At 38.2% G+C, this 12,439-nt stretch overlaps 1 protein-coding gene across 8 annotated transcripts in view; it reads left to right on the forward strand.

Moving 5' to 3' along the window:
- PTPRK (protein tyrosine phosphatase receptor type K) overlaps window positions 1-12,439 on the forward strand; it is a 363,911-nt gene that overhangs the window by 256,780 nt on the left and 94,692 nt on the right. The window lies entirely within an intron of this gene.

Below are 12,439 nucleotides of genomic sequence, written 5' to 3' on the forward strand. Positions count from 1 at the left end.
TCAGAAAATCCTGACTGTTTCGTCATGTATGTGCCCATATGGCTGTTTTCTCTGTCAGGTTCTGCGGAACCTTAGTATGATACAGGTGCCATTGAGAATCATGTAAAGCATGAAGAGAATAGCTGCAGTAATCAATGGGAACTTTTAAGGGAGCATAGGTAAGTTTGCTTACCTGTGCCCAGGCTCTCTTGGAAGATGGCTGTGCAGCTGGGACCCCATAGTTTGGCACAGTTAAGGTGCAAATCACAAACCATTTTCAGTAACCCCATTAAAGAAAATGACCTGGTTTGCATGACACAGCAACTCAGCACAGCTCAATTTACCCACATAGGCTGTCATGTACCATGGGCACCTTTTTGCATAGTACCCACAGGCAGCCAGCTTTCTATAGCTTGTTGTGACCTGTGATTACAAGAGGCAGGGGCTGACTGAATGTTAAACAACCCTCAAATAAACCATTGCTTGTTTTAGAGTTATTTGAACTTCAAACAACTCTTTCCACCCAGGTTTGCATTACACAATGCGCAGTTGTTTATTGTGTCATGTGAAGCAGGTAAATTGCATTTTTTCTGAGGTAAACGGAATGTAGTCATAGTATATAAATCAATCTGACTCTGAAAGTTATCATGAAATACATGCTTTCCTAATTGCCTTTTAAAAAGTTATGAGTGAATAGTGCCTTTTTAATAGGGTTGTTGATCAATCAGCTAGCATTCTTTAATGGGTAAACTGACTTTTACTGATTCATCAGTTAAAATGTATTTTCTCAAAGTCATGACCAGGCCTCAATTTTGTGCATTCAAAAGACAATGAAGGAAATGTACCATAACTTACAACTTAATAAACAGGATTTGCCAGTCAGAGGAGAGAAGACCATCTTTATTTCTCCCCTCCCCTCCCCTCCTCCCCTCCCCTATACTATACTGCATTACTAGTAAGCATTGAATCAGTCTTTTTCAGGTCCATTATGTGTTTCAGTGTTTTTTCTATAACTATTCTGTCCCACTGCCACATTAATCTGCAAATTTTATTTTTGAGATAGACTGTATCAAGTTAACCCTTTAAATGTGTGTTTAATTATTTATTTTAATTCATTTTAGTGGAAAAATGCATCTTTCCAAATACATTTTCTTTCAACTGTGTGTTTTAAAACTTGTATTGATATGATTAAACTCCTGAGGACTCCATTGAAACATTTGGAGAAGTGCAATATACCATATCCACTGGTGGTGGTTGAAGCCCAATCAGTGAAGGTGTTCAAGGATGGACTGGATATGCACATGGTAGGCATGTCATGAGCTGAGCCAACTGGAGTCAGGGGTCAGACTAGATGGCCCAGAAGACCCCTTCTGACTTGCTCTGTTTCTATGTTTCTAATATTCAGTGGAGAGTTAAATTTCAATCTAACAAACACCATAGTTCAAGAAGTGACAATCAAGTCAGTTTATACTCAAATTCAGAAAGATAAATTTCCTGAAATATCCATAATTACAGTAAGAAATCAGATTCAACACAGTATCATATGTATGTTCTTAACTCACAGCTCCACTGATTAAAATTTGCTGTCACCAATGATACCTACAGAATAATCAGTTAAAGCTGGTTGAATTGATTGATTAGAGCTACAAATTAAATGGGGTTAACTCACTTAAATGGACATAGGTTCCATCCAACTCAGTCAAGCTTACTTTCTAGTAGTGATATTCACTGTGTAAGATGTAACAGAATAAAGTAAGTACAAAATAATAGAAACAATTTTTAAAATGTTCACCAACAAACTACTATTACCTGGTACTACTCTACTGAAACAAGCTGTAGAAGTGGGACAAGAGAGAAGATAGTTGAGTAAGATTATTTCTACCTGCTTTCATTATACTTTAATTATCACTATTGTAGCACTTATCTATCAAAATGTTAGTTTTATCTATTTATCCATCTATTTATTAGATTTTCATCCTGCTTTTTTCTGATAAACTCCAAAGCATCTTACATAATTCTCCTCCTGCTGCTCTCCATCTTACCCCACAACAACAATCCTATGAAGTAGGTTGGGGTGAAAGTTGGTGACTGTCCGAAAGTCACCCAGTTGGTGTCATGGTTCAGTGGGGACTAGATCCCAGATCACTTGTGTCCTAACTACTACACCACACTGTCTCTCAGTTATTATCTAGTTAATACATTCTTTCAAAAGCAATTATAGTTTTCACAAAAGGCAATTTCTTAAGAAACTAAAGTACTCTGCTTATGCAAACCAAACTCAGAAATGTAAGTAGCTGCCATTGTAAAGTAGCAAAATATGCTAGAAAAATGACAAAAGGTGACATCATAAAAATCCATGGGCTTATTATGCACATTACTTTGCTAGTAGAAGCTTACATCTTCCTAGAGGAGTGCATAACTTCTATTGATTTTGCTTGAAGTGGGCAGGAACTATGCAGATGTATGAAATGTCTTGAATTCTCTGTTATTTGACTAATGGTTATGTAAGACACAGAGGCTGCCATTAAAAGAAAGCCTGCTTTGCTGCTTGAGTTTTTCCTACAATGGATGGTTCCCATAAAGTTGAGTTTGTATATTTATATGTGGCAGGTTCTCTGTGGGACATTTGGAATTAGGGAGCTGTGGTCCCATGATAGAATCCATGCAGTTTTCTAGACAGGATTGGCCTCTTGCTTCCCCAGTGCACATCAGTTATATTCAAACAAAAATATTGATGACAAGATTCCCCTTGGGAGAATTCCAGATTTGTCAGGCAGTCACCTCTATTGGAGCCTCATACTAAAAACTATATGCACTCCATTATTTCATAATTAATCTTAAGAGGATCAATTAACCCATTGCCACCTACCTGACTACTCATCATGATGCTTCATTAATGTGCTAAGGGACAGAAAGAGATTGCATATGGTGCCCACAGTGAGATACAGGAGCTCTAAAATAACTGCCTAGAGTTTTGGTTCATACTCCAAGTAGGAGTACAGCAGTTGAGGTGAGACCAAAGTAACAGAAGCAATTTCTGATTTCCAAGCTTTCTGAATAAAATTAGCCACCAGTCAGGTCAGGAGAAGGACCTACAGGTTCTCTTCAAGCCCTACAAGTCCTATAGTATACTGAATAAAGAGCAGTAACTTTTTAGTACATATGTAATACAAAGTTCCACTGTTATGGGTTATGTAAGTATGGTAGTAAGTGTGTGCATTTTTCATATTACACATGAGGTCCTATGTTCTTTCTAAAACATGGGTTCTTAGAAGAAGCAAGCCTGTGAGGCTGGTCTTGGCCCAGGAAGACTGTGCTTGCCTCTATTTTCTTCTTATTGTTAAAGGCAAATGAAATAATGTGGAAAATAATGTCAGGAAAAGGCAATCCTATTTACAATTCTAACTGGGCATCTCTGATGTTGGTTTGTGCTTTCTATCATATTGTCCCTGTCTTTACTCTTTCATTTTCATGCTTGTTGACATGTTCATTCACATTTTATTATACCAGATAAGTTTTATTCATCTGGAGGGATGAGTTTAAAGAGGTCACACCTTATAATCATGCTAGTATTTCCACACATTGAAAGCTATATATTTCTTTTTAATTTAAATGCTGAAAAATGTTCTGGGATTATTGCAGCTAAGCTGCAGAAATCAATAGAATTTATTATCAAGGGATGTCTAATCTTTACAGCTAATACAGGACTTCACAGCTATTGATTACAGGTGAAGGATACACAGACTGTTAATCATGCATGGAGGCTGTAGAATAAACATACCATCAGATACACCAACAAGTAATTGCCAACAGTGCAGTTATATCTTTGTCTCTTTACTATGTCTCTGCAGCAGGGACAGATACATTTTGTATGTGTAAAGATATGTACTGAAATATATTGATGATCCCCTAGTTGCCATTGAAGTGACTAAGGTACTGCTGATTTTCTGTATAATAATTCAAGAGTTTCTTTAGCTCCCTACAGTATATAGTCAATAACAAATTTGCACATTGATGTTGGTTACCAAGAGGAAGCAAAGAACAGAAGCAGAATAAGTTGTCAGGATCTCAAGTTTGAAATACGATCAAGGCATAGGCTACTTTGCACACTGAATTTCTTTTTAGGTATAGTATCTCTTGGTTTTCAGCTTCCCCTAGGTATGTTTTCATATGATACATGTAAACCCCATGACAGACATGCAAATGCTGGTTCCTTATATTTATAGCAGTGGTATAAAAGGTGCTTGTATCCAAGTTAATGACAGGAGTACAGATTTACAATGGAGACGGTGTCACAACAGGTCTCCCCATCTTAAGTGATCTTTATCCCATGTGTGTATAAAATTACTTACCATGCTGTTTTCCACTACCCAGTTGTGATCCTTGATGCATAGGTTCTATCTATGTAGTGTGCATACAGAATATAACGTGGTAGAGGTCTGCATAATAAGGAATTCTGTAAATGGCAAGAGCAAATGCCACTTAAGAAGTTGTTTTGGGGTCTTTCCTTGTGGCAGATATAATGCATGTTAGGCTTGAATTAAATATGAAGGCAGGATGGCTGACTTGTTTTGTGAAACACATTTTTTTCAGTTCATTGAGCTCTGTAGGCACAGACCCTTCTCTCTGTTAAATGCTGCAGAAAGTATAACCTATGGCCCCAGTTCAGCATAATACCTGGAGGTGTAGAAAAGGTTACGTTCTCTGGGAGAACTCGCACCTCGTTTCTTGGTTTTCCCTTTCTTTTCTGCCTCAGCAGACATTAGTAAAGGGTCTATGCAGCAGATTTGCTTTGTAAGCTCCTTCTTTATAGAGAGTTGACAAACACATAGTCCATAGCTGCTGGGGCAAACAAAAGATGAGCATTGGCTGCCAGAACTCTCAGACTGAATAGCTGGTGGTTTGTGTAGTCTATGCACAGCCACCTGCTTGTCTAACTAACAGGTACACACCTACTATCTCCCTTCCACCATGCCCATACCCCCATCTCAGATCAGCAGGGGGGAGAGAGGTTCCAGTCAAAAAGAATACTGGATCTTTTGCCTGTTTTCTTCTTCTTGTCATGGTTCCAGATAAAAAGGAGCAGGAAATTGGGTGGAGGGAAAGAGCACTCTACAACTCAGCCAGCTGTATAGTTGTGAATACATTTATTTACCTCTGCAGTGAACCTTTTTAGAGACAAAGTCAGAAATTTGTTTTTAGACACGTTCCATCAGCTACAGACTGCAACTACTTTTTTGCAAATGTACATACTGGTTAAAAGTCATTCCCAGAGTGCCACCAACTATTCTTTGAACAAATGCAAAAAGCAGTGCCCCCTACTTCTTGGATTTTTGTTATATCTGCTCACATACCTTCATGTCATGGGAATTGCTTGGGAACATTTTTATGATAGTACTTCAGAAATACAGACCATGTCAGATGACCACTGTGAGATGATTTTCATCCCCCTTGACCTGGGAAAAGCAGGAAGAGAGCCATCTTAATCTCCAGTCTCACACTATACCCTCAGAAGGGTACAACTCTGTTTAAAAAGTCAAAGTCTGTGCAGCTAGCTGATCAAATCTCTCTGACTCCTAATTCTGTCATGGAAGAACATGGTCTGTATGTAAACATCTACCACCAGGAGCTGCATGGGAAGGATCCAGGAGGGGAGCAGATAAAGCAGACATCAGGATCTCTTCCAGCAGGAGTCTCTCCTCTTTTCATGGGCCAGGTGCAGCAACAGTCATGTGGGAAGGATATTGAAAATGTGTTACAAGTTGACCCTGCTGTGTTTTATTTTGCATGTATGTTTATGTTACTTACAAACCACCTTGGAAGGATCTGTATCCTGCAAGCAGAATATAAATCATTCTAACAAATAACAGGAAGAAGGTTGCACAGATTTTGGCTTTGTTTCCCTCTGCCTTGTAATAACCTCTCTCTGTTTTGTCAGTCCTAATCCAAAAAAGCAAGTAAGTATGTAGTCCTATCTATGCACTTACCTGCTAGTAAGTTCCATTGAAAAAGTGGTGTAAGAGTTTCCAGAGCCTGAATGTAGAGAATCCTGAGTAGAGGACAGTTTCTTGGCCTCTATATGTACCTTTTGTGAGACACTCCATAACTGCTATATTTTCATCTGCCTCTTGGGCCCAGGGTGCTTCGCACTTGCTATCTGTGTTTCTGGGATCATGCTGTTTTCCTTTGGAAGAAGGAAAAGTCTAATTCTTTTACGCTTGTCCCATTATTGCTTCTCATTGGGAGTTTTCCTCCTTATTAGGGATTTTTATAAATCCCATGCATTCTGGAATGGCAAATAGGATAACTTGAAAAAGAGCTAGTGGGTTTCTATTTTAGAGCTCTTTCTTGTGTCATTCAGAGATGTAAGAGCAGAGTCTTTGTATACAGTGAGTGGCCTAAAGTAGCAGAGCAGACTCAAGCTGAGATAACTCACAAGTTGTAGCACGCTTGGCCATTCTGAAGTCCAGCTTGACCCATGACAATGCTATTTAACAGTTTTCAAGATAAACCAGCATTATTACATCCATATTGCAGGAGTGAATGGCAGACTTTGCAAATTTAAAGCTGAGGTAAGATTTGACCAAGTGACTTGAGGGTCACACTCCTTTTCTCTATGCTGCACCATTTTTCAGTAAAAGGACTATCCTTCTCATTGTTAATTGACCAGTCCATGGCAAATAAGGCATATAAGCAACAAGGGACAGCATAACATACCAAGTGCTTGGTTGTTGAGCCTTTAGGTCAGCTCCTGATTATGTCTCGTAAGCTGGGGACAGGAGAACCCAAGGGAAGAAAAACTGCTAAAGGCATCAGATACTATTGCTGTTTTCTTTATCATCATCCTTTGCATTTGCTATGAAATTTGTTTCATTGTTTTCAATTTCACGCTGACAAATGTGTGTGTTATCTTCCAGCCAGAAAAGCCACTTCCTTTTATTTCAGATAAATGGAACTGGAATTGTGCATTGTGACCAACCTAGGGGATTTCTGTTGAAAAGCAGCCACAGCAAAGCAGTTGTCATGCTTGAGTGTCCTATCCTTGTGTATATCTTTGAGAAATAGCCTTTTTGTCACAGGAGTTGGGACATATTCTATTTTCCTTTGATTGACAGTGCATAATGCATTTTATCATTAGAATTGGTTCTGAGGAGATGCATGTTGCTTTCCTTGTTTCTTTTCTAGCTGTGGAGGCCCTTTGTTTTGAAAACAGTCTCTGAATGAATGGAGATAATCTCTACAAAGGGGGGCTGATATTGACCTGTCATATCATGTGTTGCTTATCAAGTGCTAAAGAAATTGAATTTCATTTTAGCCATTATCTTGAGCCATTTATTAAATCATTCTGCTGTTGAAAGGTGGCTTGTGGGTCAACAGGTTTGGTGTCTTTTTTCCTATCTCTCCGTCTATTTATTAACCTTTAGAGAATTACTAAAGCTATCATTTAGCATATCGCATAAAGTTATGTTCAAACATCCTGATCCATACAGCTGTGTATGCAAGTATATGTATAGCACATGTAAACCTACACACTGTATAAACACATAGACACATGTCAACTGGAAGAATATGGTATTTTAATCTCTGATAATGTTGATTAGCATTTGATCTTAAATATATTACCCATTCATGGTCATTTTTAAAAGTGTGCATAATCTTAAGTAAGATTAAGGAGATTTGTGTGAGATTTCCAGTCATAGAGGGAAATGTTCTCATCATCTCCTCCCCATTGTAGCTTTCATGCAAGTCTGCTCTGGAGTGTGCAGCAGAACAGATATTTGGGGCAGGTATTCTGTGGAAGGGATGCCATGCTTTTGAAGGATGACCTTACTTGGATACCAATCCGTGAGGCAGTTCATGTGAAGTGATAGTCAGAGATACCATACACATGCCAGATTTTCATGATGTGACAACCCCTATTCAGTATAACTTGCATGGGCTAAATAATTCACAACAAACTGCACTGTACCATCTGAACAATTTAGTGTGTTTCAGATAGACAGTCATGTTGCCCTCTTATATCAAAATAGAAGAGAGTCATCTTAAAGACTAACAAATGTGTTATATCACAGGGGTTTGGAGAATAGACTACACTTCAGTAGTGTAACACTTCTTGCTTTTGATGAAGCGGAGAAAAGTTTATGGCATAGTAAGTTAGTCTTTAAGATGCCACAAGACTCTCTTGTTGGATTTAATAGTTGGTTGTTTATTCATGTCTTTAAAAAAGAATCTTTTCCCATTGTGTGCATTAGAGGGTGGGAGTTCCTGATGACAGTGCACTGTGTCAGATGTCCATCTTTCCCCAGACTGTACCCAAGGAAGGAGATGGTACATGGTACATTGAAATAAAATTCAATGGATGTGAATGGCTAATGGCCAAAAGTCTACACATTTGATTGCACCCTGAATAGACAGCATACCTGACCACACCAAGCTAACTAGAATCAAACTTGGATTCCTTAGTCCTGACTTGTTTTTGTTGCAGTGTTGTACCTGAAATTAATGGGACTACTTCTAACCTCTAATAATAGACTAAGGATCAGGATGTATCCTTGGATGGTAAGCATATTTGTAAACAGGAGCAAAATTATTTGACATGCAGAAAAGATGTAGAAAACTACTGAATAATTATGCACTGCCCTGGGCTTATAAATGATGATACCCTGTAATATATAGGTACTTTGGAAACTTAGTAATGAGTTAGGCTTCTTTTCAGTTGCTAATGCGAAGATGATAATTTGTTAGCAGAACAGGCATTCCTTGAATTTAATTAGAAATTTTGATTGGGGTGTGTGTGGAGGAGGCCTTTATGAAGATGGGAGCAATAAAAAGACTACCTTTTTGCCCTTTGGAATTGGAGCCTACATCTAGGAAAACCCCATAACTGGAATTAAATTGCAAGAGGAATCAGCTAATATTCTATAGGGCAGAGAAGCCCCGAAGAGTCATAACTGGGGCATGTTAGTTCTCCAGCTTTGAATGAAATTATTCTTAATGAGATGCAATTAACTTTTTGGAATTTACTAAATAATCTAGCAACGTCTTATTGGGAAACATAATTATTAGGAGATTACTTTGTACGGGGGCTCTACAGATGGAGGCTTTGTGGTGCCCCAGTTTAAAACAATTGAACCTGATCTCTCGAGACCCTGTTATGAATGTTGCTCTAAGAACAGAACAAAAATTGCATTTTAAAGCATCATTTTCAGTAGCAGCAGGACAGTTGGCAGAGTTTACCGAGGCTGTTGAGAGATGCTGCAGATTTTAATTACCATCTCAGATTTAACAGAATATGGTAGGTCTCTGCCAGTGGTGAGTATGGTGGTGAGAAATCTTTGCTGGTTTTCGTCTTTTTTCATATTCTGGCAGGAAAAGTAAAGGATTCTTTTAATGTGATTTTTGACACTAAGAGACATTTGTTACATTTCAAGGATTTTTTTTTATTCCAAGATTGGTGGTGGCTTAATTACTTTAAGGTCTGCTGTGGTGTAACTTAGAATGCTCGCAATCATCCTGGCTTGGAGGAGAGTCAATCAAAACTCTTTGGAATTTAGTGCAATAACTGAAACCTTGTACACAGCAGTTACTCTTTGCTATTGAAGGGGTTCAAGCAACAAGCTTGATAGATGGAGAGTGGGGTTGATTGGTTGAGAGAACCATTTCTAGCCTTACTACCAAATAAACAGGATATTAAACTATGGGGGCTGAACTAGTCAAAAGGTTAAATATGTGTAAGCATTTTACAAATTTATTCTTGCTTTTAAAATATCAGTTATGGAGGAGAGGGAAAGTTGGGAACACAGGATTAAAACCCTTTTCCCTGTGTTGGGTCTCTAATGAAAATCCTCCCACTTTGCAACTTGCTGTTTGCCCAGGCAATTTTCTCCTGTTGGAAAGAGCAAGTTGCGAAGAAGGTGAGGATAATCGTCAGAATCCCAACAGAGGTGGAAAGGGTTAAAATAAAATCTGTACCATAGTCCCAATCTTAATAGTGCTGTCTATGTCCGCATTAAGTCATCAAGATAAGAAGTTAAGTCATATTCAGTGCAACACAAAAAGCCATGGTGGTTTTTTAACCATTGTGTTGTCTCACCCATTTGTGGTATTTCACCAGGGTAAGTTTGGTCTTTGATACCATGATGAGAAACAATGTCTTGTTCTATAGTTTCTGTACCATGGTTTGTCATGTTGTCTGAACCCAAGATCATAGTTTGGTATGCATATGCCACATAGTGCTGTGGAAAGAGCATTGACTATAGGAGCCACTCAGCCATCTGGTGTCTATATGTAGACCAGTGAGGAAGAAGCAGTCAACAGGTTGAAAGCAATGCATCTTGAGATTGAATGTCAAGCATGGTGACTGATGGCATTTATTCCAATAGCAGGAGCACTTAGCAGGGAAACCAGAATGGAAACCGTTAATGGATAACTACTTATCATTTGTTGCTAGATCATGGTTTAAAAATGTGAAATGCAGTGACCACACAGGGTTGCTTGTCATGTTCTGTGAACCCAGCCTTTATATATATATAGTTTACATGTCATTCAGATGTAGACAGCCTGATGCCCACCAGATACTTTACATTTCAACTCCAGCAGTTGAAGGAGCACAGACAGTGGCCAAGGGTTCTGAGTCCTAATCTAGATTGACCTTTCAACACATTATGAGAGGAAAGGTGCAATTCTTCTCATCAACTGATTATGATATTTCTGGCTTCTTTGCAATTACTGGCAAGACATTAGTCTAAAAAGCAATGAGTTGTTGAGTTGAGTTGCACAGCAGTCCCCCCTCTCCTGCTTAACCAAATGATCCATGATTGGATCCTTCAGAGAATGGGCAGCATGACATGTAAACCCAATAATTAACCCATGGTTTGTTACTGGGTTAATCCTGGGTGGTTTAACTTCTAAACAACCCAGAGTGGTCATTGCATTACCATCCTTCAAATGTGGCATTCATAGGCCTTTTAATGAAACTGGTAATGGTGCCCACACTTCACCATGGCATTCAAACATGCTCACAATGTATGTGTGCCCATATCTTCCACATATCCATGTGAGATTTTTAGCCTCATGAATTAGGCTCAAAGAATAGACTTAAATTGACTTTTTGACTTAAATTTAATGGTACACCAGTACATAGGTTCCCTGACTGTTGGGGTTGACTTTCAGAAATTTAGAAGGGTCTGTAAAACCCCCTGTGAATTCCAGTCCATGTCTATTCCCCATGCTGTATCATTCTGAAGTCATAGTTTTGCAGAAGTTCTTGAGTTCATGAAAACAAGCGTATCTATTGCAATGTCTTTGTGAACATATACTTTCAGTGCACTTGCTAATGCACAAGAGAAGACATTTAAGTAGGAAGTTGGTTACTCTGAACAGGAAGAACATTAATCCATAAGTGGCATTTTAATTTGGAAAAGCACATGTATTTAACAATATTTATTGCAAGAATTAAGGATGGGAGGGGGGTAGTTAAATGTTTGCATTGTCTTGCAGACTGTATGCTTGAACACATTTAATGCAGCCCCTGTTTGCCTGTGCCATCTGTGCCTCATGCTGTTTGCTTCGTTAAGAATTTTGCTTTGGTAAATGAGAGTTCTTAAAGACAATGAAGGCTTATGAATGAAAAGAAGCACATTTAATTCATTCAAATCATGTGTGGGTATCTTCACTCTGAAAATCAGAGATGATACATGTATACAAACTATAACTTGCTAAGGTGAATAAATACACTGATAGCATAGAAAAATTTCTTGGTGTGTTTTCAGTGAATCCTTAGTCTACATACTCATGGTCATGACTTTCATTGTACATTCATTTTAATTAAGTCGCACTATAAAGTTAGTCTTGCATGAGGGATGAATACACTAGGGAGGTAGTGATAGATTGACGTCTGCTCTGGGAGTAAAATGAGTTTTGCCAGAGTTTTCCAGCTGAATAAAGATCTGCATCCATGTTACCAGTTAAACTTGGGTGATAATGCATACCTTAACCATCTAAGATATCTGATGGTTTATTTGAAGATCAAGGAAAGAACCTGAGATTAAAATTTTAAAAGTAACTTCTAGTTTGTTATTTGACTTTCTGTTGTGAATGAGGAACAACATTACCCAAGTAATAAATTTTAATTAATATTTGTATCATTTTGGTTACTGCTAGTTTAGTAGAGCAATTAGTGTAATTAGTAAACAGCATTGCTCAGTGGCATGATAAATCACAGTGCAGAGCATGTTGACTCTTCACCAGGATGATATATTATCCAATTTACTCAAATTTAATGCATGCCCAAGGAAACCATGAAACGCAAAGTAGCCTAGCAACAGCTGTGGTGGTCTTTGGCAGCTCTTGGTGGATTTGCTCTCCATCTTCTACAAGATTTTAAATTAGTCAAAATTGTCTTCCAATTAAACATTTCATTGTTAAACATTTATAAATGTTCATTTTAAAATCTACACAG

The sequence above is a fragment of the Varanus komodoensis genome, unplaced genomic scaffold, assembly GCF_004798865.1.
Source record: "Varanus komodoensis strain SLA01 unplaced genomic scaffold, ASM479886v1 scaffold1, whole genome shotgun sequence".
NCBI lineage: Eukaryota > Metazoa > Chordata > Lepidosauria > Squamata > Varanidae > Varanus > Varanus komodoensis.